This window comes from Lepidochelys kempii, chromosome 4, assembly GCF_965140285.1.
Source record: "Lepidochelys kempii isolate rLepKem1 chromosome 4, rLepKem1.hap1, whole genome shotgun sequence".
Lineage (NCBI taxonomy): Eukaryota > Metazoa > Chordata > Testudines > Cheloniidae > Lepidochelys > Lepidochelys kempii.
The window spans coordinates 2,587,737-2,613,971 of record NC_136383.1 but is presented as its reverse complement, the minus strand read 5'-3'; positions in this window follow the sequence as shown (position 1 = coordinate 2,613,971).

The following is a 26,235-nucleotide window of genomic DNA, read 5'->3' as shown; positions in this document are numbered from 1 at the left end:
TATAATCAGTGGGGAAAAATTGAACTGCCTTTTTCAGATACATCAGTTGATTACTGGGATGAGCTGTGTTGCTTCTGAAGTTACATTTTCAATACCCATTCCATCCTGGTGCTACATTGTCATCTTCAGATGCACCAGAGATCAGAAAAAACTCATTCTGTACTCATACTCTTCACTAAAGTGACCAAAAGCTGCAGATCCCTTAGGGCCAATAGGGGAAATGGCTTATGTTGATGAAGTGCCAATAAAGGCACAGATCAGGTTAATCCCAAAAAATAATGTCCTTATTTATAACATACAGTGCTGCGCTCTCCCCCACCCCTTCACATGAATGTGCTGGAGATCTCACTTTAGCCATTTACACTGAGGTCAATGCACTATTAGGTACATCCAGTACTATAGAGCTTGAGCCAAAGCCCACTAAAGTCAGTGAAAATCTTTCCACTGACTTCAGTGCGCTCCAGCTCAGATCCATAATGAATGGTTCCATAGCTAATTATGTGTATTTACTAAATGGAAACTCAGTTCTACTCAAATGTTCACTCTACTCATTCAAATCCCTCGTAAAACCCCACTTCTCCCACAAGATGAACAAAGCTACCCCTCACTGGAACATCCTCACATCACTGGTGAGATGAAGTGAGTTTATTATAGACTATAAACAATTCACAGCATGGAAGTTGCAGGCATTTTTTTTTTACTAGGTTTAGTGCTTGCTTCTGAGAATGTTCCCAGTGACTCTCTAGCTTATGTCCTGTGACAGGCTGGCCATACTGTTGAGCCTCAGCTAACAAAATACTCATTCTTATCCATTCTATTAGAGGACCGGTCCTTTAGTCCAATAGAGAGGAGTATGTTTCTGGAGCTAAAGACTGTGAGTAGAGCTGGCTGGAAGTTTCCCATCAATACTTTCTACCAAAATTGGACTTGCACTAAATGACATTTTTTTTTGAAGATAGTGCTTTCCTTGAAAAATTTCAGAAAACTCTACATCCAAAAATTTCAGGTTTTAGGTTTTCAGTTTTTCCAACCAAAAAACTGAAATTTGACATAGGAAAAAATCAAACCACCCTCACAATTTTTCAAACCAGCTCTACTTTTGACTTTGCTACATGGCATTTACGTTATTACATGATAGCTATGAAAAGAAAAGGAGTACTTGTGGCACCTTAGAGACTAACAAATTTATTTGAGCATAAGCTTTCGTGAGCTACAGCTCACTTCATCAGATGCATTCAGTGGAAAATACAGTGGGGAGATTTCTATACATAGAGAACATGAAACAATGGGTGTTACCATACACACTGTAATGAGACTGATCACTTAAGGTGAGCTATTACCAGCAGGAGAGCGGGGGCAGGGGGGGACTTTTTGTAGTAATAATCAAGGTGGGCCATTTCCAGCAGTTGACAAGAACGTCTGAGGAGCAGTGGGAGGTGGAGGGGGGATAAACATGGGGAAATAGTTTTACTTTGTGTAATGACCCATCCACTCCCAGTCTCTATTCAAGCCTAAGTTAATTGCATCGAGTTTGCAAATTAATTCCAATTCAGCAGTCTCTCGTTGGAGTCTGTTTCTGAAGTTTTTTGTTGAAGAATTGCAACTTTTAGGTCTTTTACTGAGTGACCAAAGAGATTGAAGTGTTCTCCGACTGGTTTTTGAATGTTATAATTCTTGACATCTGATTTGTGTCCATTTATTCTTTTACATAGAGACTGTCCAGTTTGACCAATGTACATGGCAGAGGGGCATTGCTGGCACATATCACATTGGTATATGCGCAGGTGAACGAGCCTCTGATAGGGTGGCTGATGTGATGGATGGGTCATTACATAAAGTAAAACTATTTCCCCATGTTTATTTCTCCCTCCTCCCACCTCCCACTGTTCCTCAGACGTTCTCCTCAACTGCTGGAAATGGCCCACCTTGATTATGACTACAAAAAGTCCCCCCACCCCGTTCTCCTGCTGGTAATAGTTCACCTTAAGTGATCCCTCTCATTACAGTGTGTATGGTAACACTCATTGTTTCATGTTCTCTATGTATATAAATCTCCGCACTGTATTTTCCACTTAATGCATCCAATGAAGTGAGCTGTAACTCACGAAAGCTTATGCTCAAATAAATTTGTTAGTCTCTAAGGTGCCACAAGTCCTCCTTTTCTTTTTGCAAATACAGACTAACACGGCTGCTACTCTGAAACCTGTCATGATAGCTGTGGTATCTGCCCAGGTCCTTGCACCCACATATATCATCACAGTGCTCTCAGCAGCATAGCTACTGGATGGACAAGTAATGTTCAGCCACAGTCAAATGGTTAATATTGTTCACCAGCCCTGTCCATACTGCCTTTGACCTGCAAGCTGGAAGGAAAGGACTTTGTCTCCCGTAAGGCCTGGCCTCTACACACACAAATATGAACCTATCAGTGCAAGGAATCTTTCCACATCAGTATCAAATTCAGTTTTTTCAACTTTTACTGCTATCAGGGTATGAAGCTGCACAAAAGAAAGGTGACTATGTTTACACTAATGTATAATCCCTGATGTATCACTGCTGTTGCACAATTGTGATAAATCTTGTACAAAGTATGCCTTGTAAGGTATCATTGGAAAAGTAGGACTGCTAAGTATTATTATCCTGTTTAAATCCATGTAGTTTTGTGTATGAAGTTATGAATATTTGCTACATGTCTGTATCTCCAACATGTTTTCTTGGGTGATGCCCCTGGACAGATTTGCCTTGGAGGCTAGCCAGCCCACTTGCTGGCCCATCAAGTACAATCAGCTCACCCAGTGAGCCCCTCCTGGAGACATTTCAGAGAGTGCTCAGGCAATGGCTGCCCCAGGACTCAGCCAGGCATGTAAGGACATGGGATCTAAGACTCCATCTTTGTGCCAGTGACTTTCCAGGCACATGGGGATGATGTTGGGGTATCCTCTCACACTGAGGTTACTTCTCTGGGGGAGGGAACTCCAGTCAGTAGGAAAAGGCAGGTGTTAGTAACGGGAGTTTCGATCATTAGAAACACAGATAGCTGGGTTTGTGATGACCGGGAGAACCATAGGGTGACTTGCCTGCCTGGTATGAAGGTTGCGGATCTCTCGAGGCATCTAGATAGACTTATGTGTAGTGCTGGGGAGGAGCTAGTGGTCGTGATACATGTAGGTACCAATGACATAGGGAAGGATAGGAGAAACATCCTGGAGGCCAAATTTAGGCTGCTAGGAAAGAGACTGAAATCCAGGACCTCCATGGTGGCATTCTCAGAAATGCTTCCAGTTCCAGGCGCAGGGCCAGGTGGGCAGGCAGAGTTTCAGAGTCTCAATGTGTGAACGAGACGATGGTGTAGAGAGGAGGGGTTTAGATTTATTAGGAACTGGGGAAACTTTGGGGATAGGGGAAGCCTATACAGGAAGGATGGGCTCCACCTAAACCAAAGTGGATCCAGACTGCTGGCACTTCACATTAAAAAGGTTACAGAGCAGTTTTTAAACTAAGAGATGGGGAAAACTGGTTACTGCAGAGGTGCACATGGATCAGACAGAGACTTCTCTTAGAGGAGAGTCTATTGATAGAGATTCTCTAGGTTTTAGTCAGGAGAAGAGGATGGAAGAGGATAAAGTGTGGGCCAGATCAGACGACAAACATTCACATAAAGAATCTGACACGTCAGAAAAGGGCAGACAAATAAACAGTGACAAGTTTTTAAAGTGCTTGCACACAAATGCTAAAAGTCTAAATAATAAGATGGGTGAACTAGAGTGCCTTGTGTTAAAGGAGGATATTGACATAATAGGCATCACAGAAACCTGGTGGAGTGAGCACAATCAATGGGACACAATCATTTTGGGGTATGAAATATATCGGAAGGACAGAACAGGTCATGTGGGGGGAGGGGAGGAGTGGCACTATATGTGAAAGAGAATGTAGAATCAAATGAAATAAAAATCTTAAATGAATTTACATGTTCCACAGAATCTCTAAGGATAATAATTCCAGGCTCTAATAAGAATATAACAGTAGGGATCTATTATCGACCACCTGACTAGAACAGTGATAATGACGATGAAATGCTAAGGGAGATTAGAGAGGCTATCAAAATAAAAAACTCAATAATAGTGGGGGTTTTCAATTATCCCCATATTGACTGGGTATATGTCACCTCAGGACAAAATGCAGAGACAAAATTTCTGGATACTTGAAATGACTGCTTCTTGGAGCAGCTGGTAAAGGAACCCACAGGGGAGAGGCAACTCTCGATCTAGTCCTGAGTGGAGCGTAGGATCTGGTCCAAGAGGTAACTATAACAGGACCACTTGGAAATAGTGACCATAATATAATAACATTTAACAATCCTGTGGTGGGAAGATCACTTCAACAGCCCAACACTGTGGCATTTAATTTTGGAAAGGGGAACTATGCAAAAATGAGGAAGTTAGTTAAACAGAAAGTAAAAGGTACTAGAGTGACATCCCTACAAGCTGCATGGACACTTTTCAAAGACACCATAATAGAGGCTCAACTTAAATGTATACCCTAAATTATAAAACACAGTAAAAGAACTAAAAAAGAGCCACCGTGACTTAACAACCATGTAAAAGAAGCAGTGAGAGATAAAAAGGCATCTTTTAAAAAGTGAAAGTCAAATCCTAGTGAGGTAAATAGAAAAGCGCATAAACACTGCCAAATTAAATGTAAAAATATAATAAGAAAAGCCAAAAAGGAGTTTGAAGAACAGCTAGTCAAAAACTCAAAAGGTAATAACAAAATGTTTTTTAAGTGCATCAGAAGCAGGAAGCCTGCTAAAGAACCAGTGGGGCCCCTGGACAATCGAGATACAAAAGGAGCACTTAAAGACGATAAAATCATTGCGGAGAAATTAAATGAGTTCTTTAGAATCATAGAATCATAGAATATCAGGGTTGGAAGGGACCTCAGGAGGTCATCTAGTCCAACCCCTTGCTCAAAGCAGGACTGATCCCCAATTAAATCATCCCAGCCAGTCTTTGCTTCAGTCTTCACAGTTGAGGATGTTAGGGAGATTCCCAAATCTGAGACGTCTTTTGTAAGTGACAGATCTGAGAAACTGTCACAGATTGAAGTGTCACTAGAGGAGTTTCTGGAATTAATTGAGAAACTTAACAGTAATAGGTCACCAAGACCAGATGGCATTCACCCAAGAGTTCTGAAAGAACTCAAATGTGAAATTGTGGAACTCTTAACTATGGTTTGTAACCTGTCCTTTAAATCAGCTACTGTACCCAGTGACTGGAAGATAGCTAATGTAACGCCAACATTTAAGAAGGGCTCTAGAGGTGATCCTGGCAATTACAGACTGGTAAGTCTAACATCAGTACTGGGCAAATTAGTTGAAACAATAGTAAAGAATAAAATTGTCAGACACATAGAAGAACATATATCATTGCGCAAAAGTCAACATGGTTTCTGGAAAGGGGGATCATGTCTTACTAATCTATTAGAGTCCTCTGAGGGGGTCAACAAACATGTGGAGAAGGGGGATCCAGTGGACATAGTGTACTTAGATTTCCAGAAAGCCTTTGACAAGGTCCCTCACCAAAGGCTCTTACGTAAAGTAAGTTATCATGGGATAAGAGGGAAGATCCTTTTATGGACTGAGAACTGGTTAAAAGACAGGGAACAAAGGGTAGGAATAAATGGTAAATTTTCAGAATGGAGAGAGGTAACTAGTGGTGTTCCCCAAGGGTCAGTCCTAGGACCAATCCTATTCAATTGATTCATAAATGATCTGGAGAAAGGGGTAAACAGTGAGGTGGCAAAGTTTGCAGATGATACTAAATTGCTCAAGATAGTTAAGACCAAAGCAGACTGTGAAGAACTTCAAAAAACTCTCACAAAACTAACTGATTGGGCAACAAAATGGCAAATGAAATTGAATGTGGATAAATGTAAAGTAATGCACATTGGAAAAAATAACCCCAACTATACATACAATATGATGGGGGCTAATTTAGCTATAACTAATCAGGAGAAAGATCTTGGAGTCATCGTGGGTAGTTCTCTGAAGACGTCCACGCAGTGTGCAGCGGCAGTCAAAAAAGCAAACAGGATGTTAGGAATCATTAAAAAAGGGACAGAGAATAAGACGGAGAATATCTTATTGCCCTTATATAAATCCATGGTATGCCCACATCTTGAATACTGTGTACAGGTGTGGTCCCCTCATCTCACAAAAGATATGCTGGCATTAGAAAAGATTCAGAAAAGGGCAACTAAAATGATTAGGGGTTTGGAACAGGTCCCATATGAGAAGAGATTAAAGAGGCTAGGACTTTTCAGCTTGGAAAAGGGGAGACTAAAAGGGGATATGATAGAAGTCTATAAAATCATGAGTGGTGTGGAGAAAGTGAATAAGGAAAAGTTATTTACTTGTTCCCATAATACTAGAACTAGGGGCCACGAAATGAAATTAATGGGTAGTAGGTTTAAAACAAATAAAAGGAAGTTCTTTTTATTTCAATTATTTTTATTTCAATTTATTTTTAAGTTCAATTTAGCCTGCAGAAGAGAAGAATGAGGGGGGATTTGATAGCTGCTTTCAACTACCTGAAAGGGGGTTCCAAAGAGGATGGCTCTAGACTGTTCTCAATGGTAGCAGATGACAGAACGAGGAGTAATGGTCTCAAGTTGCAGTGGGGGAGGTTTAGATTGGATATTAGGAAAAACTTTTTCACTAAGAGGGTGGTGAAACACTGGAATGCGTTACCTAGGGAGGTGGTAGAATCTCCTTCCTTAGAGGTTTTTAAGGTCAGTCTTGACAAAGCCCTGGCTGGGATGATTTAACTGGGAATTGGTCCTGCTTTGAGCAGGGGGTTGGACTAGATGACCTTCTGGGGTCCCTTCCAACCCTGATATTCTATGATTCTATGATTCTTCACTCAGCACATAGTCAACCTGTGGAACTCCTTGCCTGAGGAGGTTGTGAAAGCTAGGACTATAATAGGGTTTAAAAAAGAACTGGATAAATTCATGGAGGTTAAGTCCATTAATGGCTATTAGCCAGGATGGGTAAGGAATGGTGTCCCTAGTGGCCTCTGTTTGTCAGAGGGTGGAGATGGATGGCAGGAGAGAGATCACTAGATCATTACCTGTTAGGTTCACTCCCTCTGGGGCACTTGGCATTGGCCACTGTCGGTAGACAGGATACTGGGCTGGATGGACCTTGGGTCTGACCCAGTATGGCCATTCTTATGTTCTTGTGGGCTGAAAGTATAAAAGATGAGACTGTGACATCATTGCTTTGTCTTCAATCCTTCTCCACTTCTCTGGCCTGTGACTTCTAACAACAAGGAAGTTTGAGGAAGGACTGATGACCCTCAGACTTTTGGGTGATCCAGAGAGCCTTATTGCAAGCTAGCAGACTTACCATCACTGCTATTATGCTGACCTACAGACTCTGGAGTCAATTGTCACGTATGATTCCTTCAACCATTTAATTAAAAAAAAGAGAGTTATGAGTAAACCTAAAGTTACTCATAGTTTAGTTACTAAAGGAATTGGCTGCAGAATGGTTTTGGGGTAAGATCTAAAGCATATATTGACCTGCGGGAGCTCCTTGGAAGGACCTATTATGTGTGATTTCTGGTTTTAATAATCATTTATCACAATAGTTCAGCTGTCTGGGTGGTGAGCTGAGGCTGGGATGCCTAAGGGCATTGTGTTTGGGCTTTTTGTTAACCAGTGTGGTGATACAGGAGCTCACTGTTGTTACTGGCTTGGTGAAACCTAACTATAGAATAAACCACCAGTTTTGGGATGTGTCTGCCCTGTTTCTTCAGTCTGTCTGGAATTTGGCACACTCAGTGTTGGCCCGTACCAGGCAGCATAACACAGGGCATTTTCAGTTTTCAGGATGTCTTTTGTAAGTGGCCTCAAATCCAACACATTTCAGCTTCTCAGCTGATCAACAGCCTGGTGAAAATGGTTCTTACAGAGATAAAGACAATCTCCTTTGTTAGTAAATAATTTCTGCATGAAAAATTAAATCTTTACTCTTCCAAGTAAAGACTGAAGCTTGCACCCCAGGTGCATTTCCATGGGGAGCAGGGCACTCTCCAGGCTTGTAGCCTTATCCAAAGGAAGGTTCAAAATTGGCCTCGCACAATATTTGAACCCAACACATTGATTCTGAATGCCTTGTAAGGCTTTGCTCTTATCACCCCAAACTGAAACTGTATATTTCAATCAGCGCAGAATTGGATTGTTTCTTCCTCTAAAGGACAAATATTTGATATTGTATCAAGAAATTATGGACACAATATAGACACACATAAAACTATGAGCTCATCATGCTGAATATCTTGCCAAATTGAATGATGGGCATCCTTTTCCTCTAAGAACAGAAAACATGAAAAAAGTAAGCCACCATCAAAGTAAGGGGAGAGCTGCAGAATCCAGTCATGGCTATGGAAAGCTGAAGCAGTGAAATAACATAATAGTTTGCTGTTATATAGTGCAGTCCATCAGTAGATTTTAATATGCTGCACAAAGGAGGTCAGTATTATCCCCATTTTACAGATGGGGAACTGAGGCACAGGGAAGGGAAATGACTTGCCCAAGGTCTCCCTAGCAGGCCAGCAGCAGAGCAGGGCATAGAACTCAAATCTCCTGCATCCCAGGCCAGTGTTCTCTCCATAGAATAGGATCAGTATCCTCCAGCTCAAAACTACTTTTTAAAGAGTGTATAGACCTAGAATTTCTTTACAAAACCCAGCAGTGTTGCAAGCACAGTGGGGTTGCAGTTACATCTTGTAAGAAAGTATAACTAAAAATGAACTCTTGCTCACTGGAAACTGTCCATGGTGCTGAAGTTCATGCAACTAGCATCCTGGAATCTGTAAAACGGTAGGAACCAGAACGGGAACCATCCATTAAACCATATCAGAGTGGCTTAGTGTGGGAGCCCATTCCAGCATTGTGCACTTTCTGGAACGGTGCAGTAATAGGCTATTATTCAGCCTTTTAGAAATTGTTTCTGTAGATTAAAAATATTTTTGTGATACGATCTACATAATTACCATGCACCTTGGTCCAATGCCCCGGAGGAAGGAGGCATCAAAGGTGGTTGTATGCTGCCTTTTCACGTCTCAAATTCTGAGTCCAGCTGTCCCCTAGTGTAAATTAGAGCAGCCCCTCGAGCCTGCAGTGGCTCTCTGTGGAGCCAAACAACAACCCTGAATAACCACATGCACAGTGCTCTAGCCACACCCTTACCCACCTCTGAAATGTCAACTCCCAATCCAATGCCAGAGATGGACAGGGATGGTATACAGTCATTATACAGTCCTTGAACTTCATAGGATACCCTTCTGTGCTAGTAGGCTTCCCAGCTGGGTGATCTGCCCATCACCGTCCAGAACTGGGATCAAAGACTCTGTAAAAGCCCACATTAAACAGTGGTGGCTAACCTCCCTTTCTTCCTGCTTTGAGTGGTGGGTTGGGGGTAGAAATGGGCAGGTAAAAGTTTGTGCTAGAAATGCTTTGGAAGCTAGGGGAGGTAAACTCATAACTGTGCTGTGCTTAAATTAGTCTGTTGCATTAGCACACTTATCTACTGTCGTGAATTGTGGACATACCTGCTTCTCTGAAAATATCTGATGAAACAAGTCAAGTCTTTATTTCTGAGCTTTAGATGTAATTGTGATAGAGGACGATTTTCCTATAATACAATATTGGTTTTTATGCTATTACTTTTATTAAGACTGGAGATCTGGATTTAAACAGGGAGGAGATGGTTAAACAGAAAAGTGGCAAATCCTTTGCATTACAAAGCCATTACAGCTAAAACCAGATCACTGGTCACATGGAAAACTTTTAAGAGCATTAGGCCCCTCTAGAGCAACTGGCCCAAGAGCAAGTTAATGTGTAAAATGTTAAGACTCCAATAGCTACCTCTGGGGCACAGTGACACTAAAAGCATAGCAATGTGTGTTAGGTCTGCCTGTAAATGCCTATACTTTAAGAATTTAGGTATGTGTTTATCATTTAGCTAGTAATAGAGGTACACAAGAAAGAATCTGTGGAAGGGCCTTCTCTCACTGTGACAGTCTGAGGCCCTGTTCTTAGGCCAAGGCCTTTGGCTAAGCAGCAGAGGCAGGCATAAGCGGGAAGCATACAGTCACATCCTCACATTCCAGACTAGTCAATATGGGGCTGTTAGGAAGGTGATTCGATCTATCACCTCCAGAGAAAGGGAAGAACCTAGAAGATGTAAAAGGAAATGTAGGTTGATAGTTTTCTGTCTGGTAAGAACTCACTTATGAATAGACACAGCTGGGAAACGCTTATGTCTTTATAGATGTCATTGTGAAGTCCTCACTTCTGTATTGTTTTGTCATTACAGTTCCCACTTTGCTATTATTTGCATGATTGCTGTCTGGTTCTGTGATTGTTTCTGTCTACTGTATAATTAATTTTGCTGGGTGTAAACTAATTAAGGTGGTGGGATATAATTGGTTAGCTAATCATGTTACAATATGTTAGGATTGGTTAGGTAAATTTCAGTAGAATGATTGGTTAAGGTATAGCTAAGAATATTATTATATAAATTAGGGACAAACAGGAAGTAAGTTGGGATTCGAAAATAAGGAAAAAGGAACTTGGATTTAAGCTTGCTGGAAGTTCACCCTAATAAACATTGAATTGTTTGCACCTTCGGACTTTGGGTATTGTTGCTCTCTATTCATGCGAGAAGGAACAGGGAAGTGGGAGAGTGAAGGAATAAGCTCTCTAACAATGTGACATGGGAAAGCATGTGACATGGGAAAAAAAAGCTTCTTAAAGACTGGAATCAGAATGTGGAAAGCTAAAGATGCTAAATGTTGGTATATGGTCAAAACATTAATGGTATCGGAAGCAGCTGTTAAATCAAGAAAAAGCAAAATCAACATGACTCCTTTCTGTTTAGCTACAAAAGGCCACTGAAACTCTTTCAGTACAGCAAATGGCTCTAAATCTGGATCCCAAACAGCCCACTAGCTGGTGTGCCTGAAAACAATATAAAATCTGAGCCCTATCGGCACATACAAGAAGTTTAAGAAGAAAAGGAAAGAGAATGAGACACTGCTATTTAGTGACGATTAGAGAATCCATTGGAAGTTTTCTTAGAATAGGAGCTAGGAGGAAAATATGTTTCATGTGACATGAAAACTACCCACCAGACAGAAGAATTTACAATAGAAGCAATTAAGCCTGAAATAGAAGGAAAGATGCTAAGGGAAACCAGAAGGAATTGGGTCATAAAGGACAAATTGTTTGACCTTAAAGGTCAGCACACAAATATCTTTAGAAAACTTTGTTGTTCTTTTAAAGTAGAAGAAAAGGAACAAGATAAAGAGCTATCCTGAGAGTCATCATGGCCAAATATTTCCTGACACTTGCCAATTTTGTTTGAGAAGAATCTACAGAAAAGTTATCAGGTCAAAAAACAAACTGGTTACCTGCTGCCTTGAGAGAAATATTGTGCAAAGAATTAAAACACATTTTTAAATCTCCATGAGTTATGGGATAATTCTGAGGCCTCAATCAATTCTTGTATTAGGCTCTGTATAGGGTACTATTAAACATAGGGAATGATCTGTTCTTTGGGGCAGAGTAATGTAAGATGTACCAGTGATACTTCAAAGTCCTCTGATCTGCATACTATGGTAGTAATAGAAGGGCATCATTATAGGATATTTTATATCTTTAACCATATAGAAAACAAGCACCAGTTGGAGCAGGTCAAATTCTTTTGTTGGAAAATGCATTTTCTTCAGAACTGACATTTTCTATGGGGAAAAAAATATTCATTTGGACCAATGTTTGGAAATGATGCTTCAGAAAAATCATACAAAAATAGTTCATTTTGATTGAAAAGGCTGACATTTGTTATTTCAACATTTCTGAATTGAAATTTCTGAACTTTTCATTCTGTGAAAACTTTCAATACTTCAACTTTTTGGCCCAAATCAGAATTTCCAGGCTAAACAAATCCCTGTTACCATGGTAACCAAATGGCAGTTGCTCCAGGTCAATTAAGACACCTGGGGCCCATTAAGATCCTTCTAGGAAGCAGTGGAGACAACTAGGTTGATTGGGACACCTGAAGCCAACTGGAACAAGTTAAAAGCCTCCCAGTTAGTCAATTAGGAGCATGTGTCAGGAGCTGTAGAAGGAAGCCATGCTGCTGGAGAAACTGGGCAGTACAAACCCTATCAGCTACAAGGAGGGAGGCCCTGAGGTAAGGGTGAAGTAGATGTTGAGGAAGTGGGGGCTGCTGGGGGGAAGTGGCCCACAGAATTGTACTTGTCCTGCTTCAAAAAGCCAGCTACGAATAGCGGCTACTATTAGGATCTCTGGGCTGGATCCCGGAGTAGAGGGTGGGGCGGGCTCCCCTGCCCCCCCGCCCCACACAGATACTCTCCCCGATTAATCACAGAGACTGTGAGACAACATAGACTGTGCAAGGGAGTGTTGCCTCTTCCCACCTCCCTTCCTGACTTAAGACGAAAATGGCTCAGTAGGCTGTGACCCTTGCCTCTAGAGAGAGAAGGGCTATGTGGAGGCTCACTGTGACCCTCTGAGGCTAGCGTAATCCACCTGAAAGCGCGAGACCCACTGAGACAAGGTTGGAGCTTTGTCATACTATGCTATATGTAGGAAATATCTGCTCTCATTATTGATCAATAATGTGACACACAACCCTGACCTGTCATTTTTAGAAGTCTTGATTGAGGTTTTGATGGAGTAGGAAGTTTTGGAAATAATTAGTTAGTGAGCCAAGGGGCATAATAACAGTTATATTAACTAATGATAATCCCATGCTCCTCTTTATGTATGGCTTTCATTTGAGAACATAAGAATGGCCCTATTGAGTCAGACCAAAGGTCCATCTAGCCCAGTATCCTGTCTTTCGACAGTGGCTATTGCCAGGTGCCCCAGAGGGAATGAACAGAACAGGTAATCATCAAGTGATCCATCCCCTGTCGCTCATTCCCAGCTTCTGGCAAACAGAGGCTAGGGACACCATTCCTGCCCATCTTGGCTAATAGCCATTGATGGACCTATCCTCCATGAATTTATCTAGTTCTTTTTTGAACCCTGTTATGGTCTTGGACATCACAACATCCCCTGGCAAGGAGTTCCACAGGCTGACTGTGTATTGTGTGAAGAAATACTTCCTTTTATTTGTTTTAAACCTGCGGTGTATTAATTTCATTTGGTGACCCCTAGTTCTTGTGTTATGAGATGTAGTAAACAACACTTCCTTATCTACTTTCTCTACACCAGTCATGATTTTATAGACCTCAATCATATCTCCCCTTAGTCATCTCTTTTCCAAGCTGAAAAGTCCCAGTCTTATTAATCTCTCCTCATACGGAAGTTGTTCCATACCCCTAATAATTTTTGTTGCCCTTTTCTGAACTTTTCCAATTCCAATATATCTTTTTTGAGATGGGGCGACCACATCTGCACACAGTATTCAAGATGTGGGCATACCATGGCTTTATACTGAGGCAATATGATATTTTCTGTCCTATTATCTATCCCTTTCTTAATTATTCCCAGAATTCTGTTAGCTTTTTTGACTGCCACTGCACATGGAGTGGATGATTTCAGAGAACTATCCACGACTCCAAGATCTCTTTCTTCAGTGGTAACAGTAATTTATACCCCATCATTTTATATGTATAGGTGGGATTATGCTTTCTAGCATGCATTACTTTGCATTTAGCAACATTAAATTTCATCTGCCATTTTGTTGCCCAGTCACCCAGTTTTGAGGGATCATTTTGTAGCTCTTCGCAGTCTGCCTGGGTCTTAACTATCTTTAGTAATTTTGTATCATCTGCAAATTTTGCCACCTCACTGTTTACCCCTTTTCCAGATCATTTATGAATATGTTGAATAGGACTGGTCCCAGAACAGACCCCTGGGGGACACCATTATTGACCTCTCTCCATTCTGAAAACTGACCATTTATACCTACCCTTTGTTTCCTATCTTTTAACCAGTTACCAATCCATGAGAGCACCTTCCCTCCTTACTTTGTGTAAGAGCCTTTGGTGAGGGACTTTGTCAAAGGCTTTCTGAAAATCTAAGTACACTATATCCACTGGATCCCCTTGGTCCACATGCTTGTTGACCCCCTCAAAGAATTCTTGTAGATTGGTGAGGCATGATTTCCCTTTACTAAAACGATGTTGACTCTTCCTCAACAAATTATGTTCATCTATATGTCTGATAATATTGTTCTTTATTATAGTTTCAACCAGTTTGCCCAGTACTGAAGTCAGGCTTACAGGCCTGTAATTGCCAGGATCACCTCTGGAGCCCTTTTAAAAATTGGGGTCACGTTAGCTATCCTCCAGTCATCTGGTACAGAAGCTGATTTAAATGATAGGTTACAGACTACAGTTAAAAGAAAAAGAGTACTTGTGGTACCTTAGAGACTAACAAATTTATTTGAGCATAAGATTTTGTGAGCTACAGCTCACTTCATTGGATGCATCTGATGAAGTGAGCTGTAGCTTATTGCTGTTTAATTTATCAATTTGTTCCAAAACCTGCTCTAATGATACCTCAATCTGGGACAGTTCCTCAGATCTGTCACTTAAAAAGAATGGCTCAGGTTTGGGAATCTCCCTCACATCCTCAGCCGTGAAGACCGATGCAAAGAATTCATTTAGTTTCTCCGCAATGGCCATATCATCCTTGAGTGCTTCTTTAGCACCTTGGTTGTCCAGTGGCCCCACTGGTTGTTTAGCAGGCTTCCTGCTTCTGATGTACTTAAAAAAAATTGCTATTACTTTTTGAGTCTTTGGCTAACTGTTCCTCAAATTCTTTTTTGGCCTTCCTAATTGTATTTTTACACTTCATTTGCCATTGTTTATGCTCCTTTCTATTTTCCTCACTAGGATTTAACTTCCACTTTTTAAAGGGTGTCTTTTTGCCTCTCACTGCTTCTTTTACTTGTTGTTTAGCCATGGTGGCTCCTTTTTGGTTCTCTTACTATGTTTTTTAAATTGGGGTGTACATTTAAGTTGAGCCTCTATTATGGAGTCTTTAAAAAGTTTCCATGCAGCTTGCAGAGATTTCACTTTTGGTACTGTACCCTTTAATTTCTGTTTAACTAACCTCATTTTTGTGTAGTTCCCCTTTCTGAAATTAAATGATACAATGTTGGGCCGCCGTGGTTTTTTCCTGCCACAGGGATATTAAATTTAATTATATTATGGTCACTATTACCAAGAGCTCCAGCTATATTCACCTCTTGGACCAGATCCTGTGTTCCACTTAGGACTAAATCAAGAATTGCTTCTCCTCTGGTGGGTTTCAGGACCAGCTGCTCCAAGAAGCAGTCATTTAAGGTGTCAAGAAACTTTATCTCTGCATCCCATCCTGAGTCAATATGGGAAGAATTGAAATCCCCATTATTATTACTACTGAGTTTTTTATTTTAATAGACTCTCTAATCTCCCTGAGTATTTCACAGTCACTATCACCATCCTGGTCAGGTGACCAGTAATATATCCCTACCACTATATTCTTTAGATAGCTTTTGGCATTCATGGAACAGCTACAGATGGTGGACTCCGGAAACAAGCACTGACTGGTGTGATCATATCATCAGGCAGGTATGGGATGATGAGCAATGGCTACAGAACTTTCTGATGTGGAAAGCCACCTTCTTGGAACTGTGTGCAGAGCTCGCCCCAGCATTCTGGTGCAAGGACACCAGAATGAGAGCTGCGCTATTGGTAGAGAAGTGGGTAACAATCACTGTGTGGAAGCTGGCCACCAGTGTGCTACCAGTTGGTCACAAATCAATTTGGAGTCAGGAAGTTGACTGTTGGGGCTGTGTTAATGCAAGTGTGCAAGGCAGTTAATTGCATCCTGCTATGAAGGACCATGACTTTGGGAAATGTGTATGAAATAGTGAATGGCTTTGCAGAAATGGGTTTCCCTAACTGTGGAGGGGCGGTAGATGGCACACATATTCCAGTTTTGGCACCAGACCACCTTGCAACAGAGTACATCACTAGGAAGAGGCACTTCTTCATGGTGTTGCAGGCATTTGTGGTGGTGAGAGAGAGAGAGAGAGAGAGAGAGACGCTTGGTGGGAATGTTGTCAAACGCCACCAGTGTGGTGCTCTTGTCTATCCAATGTTGATAACAGTTGGCTGTGTGTGTGTGTTCCCTCTGTGTGCTGCCCTGGCTCTGTGCAGATAATTGATACAGCAGATCCCGAGAGAATGCCCAGTGGCCACTGTCATAAATCTAAAGGGAAGGGTAATCACCTTTCTGTATACAGTGCTATAAAATCCCTCCTGGCCAGAGGCAAAGTCCTTTTACCTTTAAAGGGTTAAGAAGCTCAGGTAACCTGGCTGGCACCTGACCCAAAATGACCAGTGAGGGGACAAGATACTTTCAAATCTGGAGTGGGGGAAAAGGCTTTTGTCTGTCTGTGTGATAACTTTGCTGGAAACAGATCAAGGATGCAAGCCCTCCAACTCCTGTAAAGTTAGTAAGTATCTAGCTTGAAAATGCGTTAGGTTTTCTTTGCTTTGGCTTGTGAAATTCACTGTGCTGGAGGAAATGTGTATTCCTGTTTTTGTGTCTTTTTGTAACTTAAGGTTTTGCCTAGAGGGATTCTGTATGTTTTGAATCTGACTGTCTGTAAGATTACCTTCCATTCTGATCTTACAGAGTTGTTCTCTTATCTTTTTTTGTTCTTCTAACAAAGTTCTGTTTTTTAAGAATCTGATTGGCTTTTTTGGGTGTTAAAAATCCAAGGCTGGTCTGTGTTCATCTTGTTATTCTCAAGCCTCCCCAGGAAAGCGGGTGTAAGTGCTTGGGGGGATATTTTGGGGAAATAGGAACTCCAAGTGGTCCTTTCCCTGATTATTTTTAAAATCACTTGGTGGTGGCAGCATTTGACTAATCCAAGGGCAAAAACTTTGTGCCTTGGGGAAGTTTTTACCTAAACTGGTAGGAATAAGCTTAGGGGGTCTTTCATGCAGGTCCCCACATCTGTACCCTAGAGTTCAGAGTGGGGAAGGAACCCTGACAACTCCAAATAAACAACGTTTTAGCTCCAACGTTCCTAGAAGATATTAAAGGGTGTGACACTGAATGTGTTTTTTTATGGCTAAAGTAGTGTAATTTGAAAGCCTGCAAAGCAAAATGGGGATCTATTGTAAATCTCCTTTCAGAGATTCATTTCATTGTATACAAAATGGAATAGTGTGACCTCCAGGCCATGGCAAGTGCGGGGGAGTAGGGGTGAGGGCCCCCCTAGGCTCTAGACAGGGCCCAGATCCCCAATTCTGAGAACCCCAGGCCACTATCTCCTCATGGTGTTTCATCTACCCCTTCTGCTTCGGGGCCCACTCCAGAAGGAGAGATGGCAGCTTAGTGAGGACATACAGGGTGGACAGAACCCCAGATATACACAAACACCTCTTAAAACACAACTCATGCGTAAAGCAGGATCCCAATGACAAGGAAATTGGGAACCTCTGCTACTTGGCAGGTAACAACCCCGCCTTTGGAATATTCTAATTGCACTCCTATGTAATATTATTGTCCTCCTCTTGAAAATGAGAATTATATATGGCTTTCTGGTAGTTTTAGTAGCCTAAGAAGGTTTATATAAAGTATCAATATAATATTAGACTGCTTTCTTCCAAACTCAGTCCTGTAAATATACCTGGGATTTCTCAGGGCGTGCGGAGCACGATAGGCCTCAATGCTGTAATGGCTTATGCCCAGGCCTAATTTTAAGCATGAATAGTCTCACTGAGCTGGGCGAGACTACGCATGGGCTGAAAGTTAAGCAAGTGCACAAGCCTTTGCCTAAGGGCTTGGCTACACTTGCAAGTTAGAGCGCATTCAATCAGTCCCGGGCACCCTAACTCCTGAGGTGTCCATACTGGCAAGGAACTTAGAGCACCTGGACTCTGCAGCTGGAGCGCTCCTGGTAATCCACCTCCATGAGAAGCATAACGCTTGCTGCGCCTCGGCTGAAACACGTGGGTGTCAGTGTGAACGAGGTGTTGCGTTACTGTGCTGTGATTGGCCTCCAGAAATGTCCCATAATCCCCTGAAGTCAAGCGGCCACTCTTCTCATTGTTTTGAACTTGCTGTAGGAATGCGGATATCCCCTTTTAAAGCTCCATTTCTGACACAGGGCTGCTTATCTGCTCCGGGACAAAGCAACCATTACTGTGGAATGCTGTGTGTGTGAGAGAGAGAGAGAGAGGCGGGGAAAAGGGGGCTCTGCTGCTGTCTGACTTACAAGACAGAGTGCTGACACACTCTCTGCCCCCCAAAACACACTGTCTCTCCCCACACATACACACAGCACAGTCCCTGTCACACTCCACCTCCCTCCCCGCATTTGAAAAGCACGCTGCAGCCACTTGCACACTGGCATACCTACCACAATGCACTGCTCTCTGTGGCATTGCAAGAGCTGCTAATGTGGCCATGCCAGTGCGCTTCCAGCTGACAGTGTAAACACACAGTAGCGTTTTCCCTGCTGCGCTCTCCGAAGGCTGGTTTAACTCTCAGCGCTCTATATCTGCAAGTGTAGCCAAGCACTTAGTCAGCAAACACAAGGCTCAGTTCTGCAAGCCCTGATGTACACAAGTAGTGCCAGGGAGCTCCTGTGAATTAGAATTCCTTGTGTGAGCCAGTATTCACAAGAGCAGGCCCAGCATCATAGGTGACCTCGAAAGTTTGAAGGTGAGGTAGAGATAATCCCTGAAATGTATTAATACTTATCAGACCTGAATCTTTTGAGGTCTCCCTCCATATCTGCCTCACAGCCTTCTTTCTCACTGCTTCCAATCCAATCTAACCTAGCTCCATCTTTCCTCTGACCCCAAATTCCCTCTCTCTGAGACCAACAGTCCACTCCTTCTCCTCACCCAGTCACTGATCACACAGGCCAACAGACTCTATCAGAAGAGACATGAATAGAAACAGGTAAAAACAGTCTGGTGACCTCAGAATTGGCTTGAAACTTCCCCCAAAACTAGCACTGTGCCCTGCTAATCCAAAACAAAACATGCTGCAAATCTCTCAAGAAACCTTGATCCCATGAGATTTCCAGCTCAGCTTCCAGAACAAGGAAGCTCAATTTTTTTCAATTTAAATTCTCATGTGAATTCAGTGCATAGGAAAGGTGCTACATTAACAGTGGCAGAATGCTCTTCTATCTATCCACGCACAGCCACAGCGTGGTTGCCAGGTTATGAGTCTCTCCTCCTGACCTTCCAATGTACCTTCACCCTCTCCCAGCTTTTAGGGTTCAAAGCATAGTTCATTCTGCAGACCAGTTCAATCCTTAGCTTCTAAAATGAATCTACAAAGACTCTCACTTCTGATCATGAGTGTTTGACAGACTCCTACCCGCTAGGAGAGATTCAAATAAACTTCAGTATGTTTCACATCCGAATATTTGTTGGAGCTGTTCAAATTTTTCACTGTAGATCAATTATCCGACAAGCTCTTTTTTCCTGACTGCGAGCGGTTTGTACTTTAGCACTGATTATTGTGAATGAAACACACAGAAATACTCACCAAACATTTTCAGTGAACAAATTTCAGCCCATGGGGTGTTTGTGAATTGGTCACTGTGACAATATGATACTATTAGGGCAATGGGAGTGGACACATAAGTCAAAGAGGATTGGTTCTGCTCTGATTGGATGATGAAAACATTATAAATAAGAGAATAACAAATAGCAACCAATGGCTAATGAAGACTGACTACTATTGTTCATGCCCAAACACCTTTACTTACATGCAGATACGGTTATTTATTTCCGGGACAGATATTCCCTAAACATTCATGTGAATAATGTCAAAAGGGAATAAGGTGATCATCTAGTCTGGTCTCCTGTGTAACATGCCAGAGAACTGCCCTAAATTCATTCCTGCTTAAGTTAAAAATGGATATTTTTTTCTATTTTAAAGATTGCCAGAAATGGAGAATCCACTGCAACCCTTGGCAATTTGTTCCAATGGTTAATTGCTCTCATTGTTAAAATGTGCACCTTATTTCCAGTCTGAATTTGTCTAGCTTCAATTTCCAACCACTGGATCTTGCGCAAGCCAAACAGCCATTCTGGGTTCTAATGAAGGTGCATAAATGTTGTTTGAACTAACTGACCAGCTCTTAAAGATTCACCTGTCATAAATCTCCGGTCTGAGACTCTCCATGCTGGACTCTCCCACAAGATGTCCACATCGGATCTCATCTCCTCCAGCGCTCCCTTCACAAAGTCCTGTCATTGGAAAGAAATGCACACCGCACATCGCCCAGCAAAGATTGCCAGACCACCTGCGCCCCGGATCCAAACTCAGTGATGTGGCATCTTTGTGACTAAGGCAATCTGGCCCTCGAATGTGATGGCGCCCAATGTGAACCTGCTTCTCTGACAGCCAGTCAACTGAGAGCCAGCAGGTTTTAAGGGTGGGCCCAATCCTGTCCCCACCCTAGTGATTTTAGCGCAAATTGATTTACAGTCAGGGGTGAAAGTAACACTGAAAACTTACCGCTACGGGGGCCGGCCCCGGCCCCCCGGGAAGGGGCCTCGGGCGGAAAGGGCGGGGCTGGGGGGGTCAGCGGCCCAGCCCGCCCCTCCACACTGACTGGCCCGCGCAGGGCGCCGGCAGCGGTTGAAAGGGCCCGGGGCTCCGGCCGCTGCTGCTGCTGCCACTACCGCAGGGGCGTCCGGAGCCCCGGGCCCTTTCAACCGCCGGCCCCAGGGCAGCGGCTCCGTTTGCCCCCGCAGCCCCCCCCAGGTTGGCAGCCGGGGGGGCAAAAGGGGCAGCGCTTTAAAATAAGGCGGTCAGGGCCGGTACCAGCAGCCACCTGGTACCGGTACAGGGTACCGGCCCGCCCCTGCTTACAGTTCAGCTCTCCAGTAGGTCTGAGGTGGGAAGAAAGAGAGCCAGATTCCCCTTCTGCTTTCCCCGCTGAAGCCCCACTGACATCCGTGGCTTAAAGAAGAGAAGAGCGTGGTCAAGTAGGAGCAGTGGTGGGATGGCAGCACCTGGGATTGTGCAAACCGCCGGCCAAATTCTCAGTCCCACCCCTGCACATCAGTTGACTCCGCTGGCCTGTACAATGCTGCAGGCGCGCAAACAGCCAGGGTTCATTCCTATTTTTTGATACACTTAATGGTTTGACAAAAATCAGCAAAAATATAATTTACAGTAATTATGTAGGAAGCACTCATCAACAGAGGCCAGGTGGCATGGGAAGGTAATTTAATGGGAATATAAAACTTCTCTGTTTTGTGTTAAAACAAGCAGGACTATAATAAAATCAACTCCTCCTCCCCCCCCCCCCCAAAAAAAAACCTAATAGAATTTCACTCTACTGTCATTGTCATTCATTTTCCTCAGTGATATAATAGCCTGGGTCATTTTGCATTCAAATCATGCCTGAGTTTTGCTGGTCTCGTTAATTCTTGGAATGGAAAAAAAACCCTTCCTGTTGACTGCATGATTTCTGACCAGAGCTATATATTGATGAGAGGAGGGAAATCTTTGAAAGGTGTCTCAAATAACTCAGCAGCTCATTCTAGTTCTAGCCAGAGCAATGGTGAGAAACCCATCGTGACCTGCAAGGGAATCAGACACAACTTGTGCTGGCATTTTTAAACCTTGGTCCAAGGCAACATTGGTCCTTACAATCAGTAGAGCGGCATAACTCCATTACAGCTCAGGCAATGGTCATTACAGCTAAAACACTAAACCCCTCTTTTACAACAGGGTGATGCCGCAGTGATATTAAAGCTTCCACAAAAATATCCTAGTAAACATGCCAACATGATAAAGCTATAACTATCTATTAAAGTTTTACCACAGATTTTAGTACCTCAAAGATACAATCCGGCTAACCCATTTATCTGAGTAAGATTAGGTAGGTGTAGTAAAAGGATTTTGATAGCACAGTGGTTCCTGAAATTGCATGCTTTTGAGCCAGTGGGGAAGCCTCTGCCAAGGCTGATTTTAAAGAGGCAGGTCTTCCAAATTCCCAATCACAATTGTGTGTCATTGCTTTTCATGGGAGTAACCCCATTGCCTCTAAGGAGAGAAAAGGTTTGCAGGATGGGGCCCAGGAGTTGACAATTTTACAAATTCCTCATGAATACTCTATACCAAATTCTGCCTTATGTCCCAAACAAAGTCAAGACAGACGCACAATTCTCACAAAAGACACGTTATGCCACAACAGTTTGAATATTCTTAATGAAACAGCTGTCTCCACAAGAATTTGGAAATGCTCTGTATTGCATTTCAACCTAGGAGAAACAATGCAAGTGTTAAGGACACTGGTCCTTTTACCTGCTTCTCAGCATGTCAATTGTTCTATTTCCTACACTATAAAATGAGATGGCAAACATTTCTTACCTAATCAACACCAGGTAAAGGGAAAAGAAAAGGAAAAGTATTCTTATCTGCAGTATTTAAATCCCTAAACATTTATACCCTTGCTTACAACTTCCTCATTCAACATACCTGACATACTCCAACCCTTGCAAATATGTTTGTATTCAACATTTTGGAGGAAGGCAAAAAAATACCGATGTCTGGCTTGTACCTTTAATTTGATGAGTTACATTTGCATGACAGTTCAGATGTATTGGGTTACCAGCCAGGTGTACAGCATATCTAACCAAGCCAAGGCAGACCTCATTAAGGCTCCTGGCTGGTGCTGATGCTACTGAGTAAAATTTGGCCTGATATATGTTTGTTTAAAAAGTCTAATCAGCAGATACTGGTAAAAATGTAATAAATGTTTGCACTTCTACTGGTGCTTTCATGGAACATTCTCGAAAAGGCACCCTACAATAACAACTGAGTTGCAACATGCCTGCAAGATAGGTCAATGCTACTGTGCACATGTTACAGATCGGCAAATAGAGGCACAGAAAGAATAGGGTTGGAGGTTTCAAAGGAGCATAAGGGAGCTAAGCACCCAGGACCTACTGGAATTCAGTGGAATTTGAAGATCCCACTCAAATAATCTCTTATGTTCAAGGCCTACACAGAAAGACATTAGAAAAAAAAAGATAAATCCTCTCACTGGAAGGTGACAATGTAACAGTATTTTATTTCTTAGAGTTCAGAGTGAGAACCCACACAAGAACCCAAAAACTGAGGGCATGAAACAGACTGCTTCCTAGAACAGAGAGGTGCAAGTCACCCAGCCTTACTATAGGCTGTCTGATCACACACTTGCCTAGAGAGCACCATAGCCTGCAAGGAGGATCAGGAAAACCTCTTCAAACTTAAAGTGCTAGCTTGTAATTTTAACATAGTTTTAAATACACCACAACTATTGCCAGTTACATCAGCGGCTGTATTGGGAATAGAACCCAAGGGAGAAATCCTGTCCCGTGGAAGTTAGTGAGGGTTTTGCCATTCACATCAATGGGTGGGGAGGCAGGATTTGACCCCAAAAGTCCTGGCTCCCAATTTTCTGCACTAACCAATGCAGGAAAGGGACTTGAATAGAGCTGGTCAAGAAACATTTTTCATCACAAAATGCTGAGACATCAAAGCCAAAAGAAAGGGCTGGTTTCAACAAATTTCTCAACTTGAAAAATGTTCAGAAAAATGGGTTTTGAGATTGTTGAAATTGAGATTGTTCCATTTCAACATTTCCAAAAAGAAACATTTCCAGGTTTCCTGGTTCAAAACAACTTTTCACCTAGAAACTGAAGCTAAATTGTAGTAAAAAAATGTTTTAATGGTTAATCAAAACAAAGCGTCTTGATTCATTTAAATTGATTTTTTTTCAGCTTTTTTATTCATGAAAATTCTTGAGATTGACTTTTTGTGCTGATTCAAGAAAAGAAATGTTGTTGAAAATGTTTGGATGAAGGGTAAAACAATTTCCTGCCCAGCTGTAGTCTTGAACTCCAAATCCAGCAACATTTCCCACCCTCTTTCACTTACAGGGTGACCTTTTTAAAATACTGGGCTTGTGGTATTTTGGGCTACTCTGTGGTTGAGAAAGAAGGCCTGCAAGGCTTTTCTTTAATAATAAAACAAATTTGCTTATTTACACCTTAGAAATATCAGGACCATAAAGACATAAAATCTGAACTTCTCAGGATTTGCTGGAGTACTACTGGGAAGTCTAAGCGATTTTTAATGTTTGTTCTTAACACTTACACTGAGGGCTGAAGGTACTGACTGTTTAATAAAGACTTCCTTTATTCAAAATGTTAATAAGTCATTGATGTTAAATAGGTGTTTGCAAAACCAGCAAAAACAAATAGTTTTAAACGGTCTGGCTCTAAATCCCTTCATAGCTCTAATTTCACTCTCTTGGCTCTTGCAATGACACCAGTTACATTAGTTCTCCAAAAAGAAACGGAGTACTTGTGGCACCTTAGAGACTAGCAAATTTATTTGAGCATAAGCTTTCATGAGCTACAGCTCACCTCATCGGATGCATTCAGCGGAAAATACAGCGGGGAGATTTATATACATAGAGAACATGAAACAATGGGTGTTACCATACACACTGTAACCAGAGTGATCACTTAAGGTGAGCTATTACCAGCAGGAGAGTGGGGGTGGGGGGGAACCTTTTGTAGTGATAATCAAGGTGGGCCATTTCCAGCAGTTGACAAGAATGTCTGAGGGGAGTGTGGGGGGATAAACATGGGGAAATAGTTTTACTTTGTGTAATGACCCATCCACTCCCAGTCTCTATTCAAGCCTAAATTAATTGTATCCAGTTTGCAAATTAATTCCAATTCAGCAGTCTCTTGTTGGAGTCTGTTTTTGAAGTTTTTTTGTTGAAGTATTGCCACTTTTAGGTCTGTAATCGAGTGACCAGAGAGATGGAAGTGTTCTCCAACTGGTTTTTTAATGTTATAATTCTTGACGTCTGATTTGTGTCCATTTATTCTTTTACGTAGAGACTGTCCAGTTTGACCAATGTATATGGCAGAGGGGCATTGCTGGCACATGATGGCATATATCACATTGGTAGATCATAGAATCATAGAATCATAGAATATCAGGGTTGGAAGGGACCCCAGAAGGTCATCTAGTCCAACCCCCTGCTCGAAGCAGGACCAATTCCCAGTTAAATCATCCCAGCCAGGGCTTTGTCAAGACTGACCTTAAAAACCTCTCAGGAAGGAGATTCTACCACCTCCCTAGGTAACGCATTCCAGTGTTTCACCACCCTCTTAGTGAAAAAGTTTTTCCTAATATCCAATCTAAACCTCCCCCACTGCAACTTGAGACCATTACTCCTCGTTCTGTCATCTGCTACCATTGAGAACAGTCTAGAGCCATCCTCTTTGGAACCCCCTTTCAGGTAGTTGAAAGCAGCTATCAAATCCCCCCTCATTCTTCTCTTCTGCAAGGCTAAACAATCCCAGCTCCCTCAGCCTCTCCTCATAACTCATGTGTATTAGACCCCTAATCATTTTTGTTGCCCTTCGCTGGACTCTCTCCAATTTATCCACATCCTTCTTGAAGTGTGGGGCCCAAAACTGGACACAGTACTCCAGATGAGGCCTCACCAATGTCGAATAGAGGGGAACAATCACGTCCCTCGATCTGCTCGCTATGCCCCTACTTATACATCCCAAAATGCCATTGGCCTTCTTGGCAACAAGGGCACACTGCTGACTCATATCCAGCTTCTCGTCCACTGTCACCCCTAGGTCCTTTTCCGCAGAACTGCTGCCTAGCCATTCGGTCCCTAGTCTGTAGCTGTGCATAGGGTTCTTCCGTCCTAAGTGCAGGACCCTGCACTTATCCTTATTGAACCTCATCAGATTTCTTTTGGCCCAATCCTCCAATTTGTCTAGGTCCTTCTGTATCCTATCCCTGCCCTCCAGCGTATCTACCACTCCTCCCAGTTTAGTATCATCCGCAAATTTGCTGAGAGTGCAATCCACACCATCCTCCAGATCATTTATGAAGATATTGAACAAAACCAGCCCCAGGACTGACCCTTGGGGCACTCCACTTGATACCGGCTGCCAACTAGACATGGAGCCATTGATCACTACCCGTTGAGCCCGACAATCTAGCCAGCTTTCTACCCACCTTATAGTGCATTCATCCAGCCCATACTTCCTTAACTTGCTGACAAGAATACTGTGGGAGACCGTGTCAAAAGCTTTGCTAAAGTCAAAAAACAATACATCCACTGCT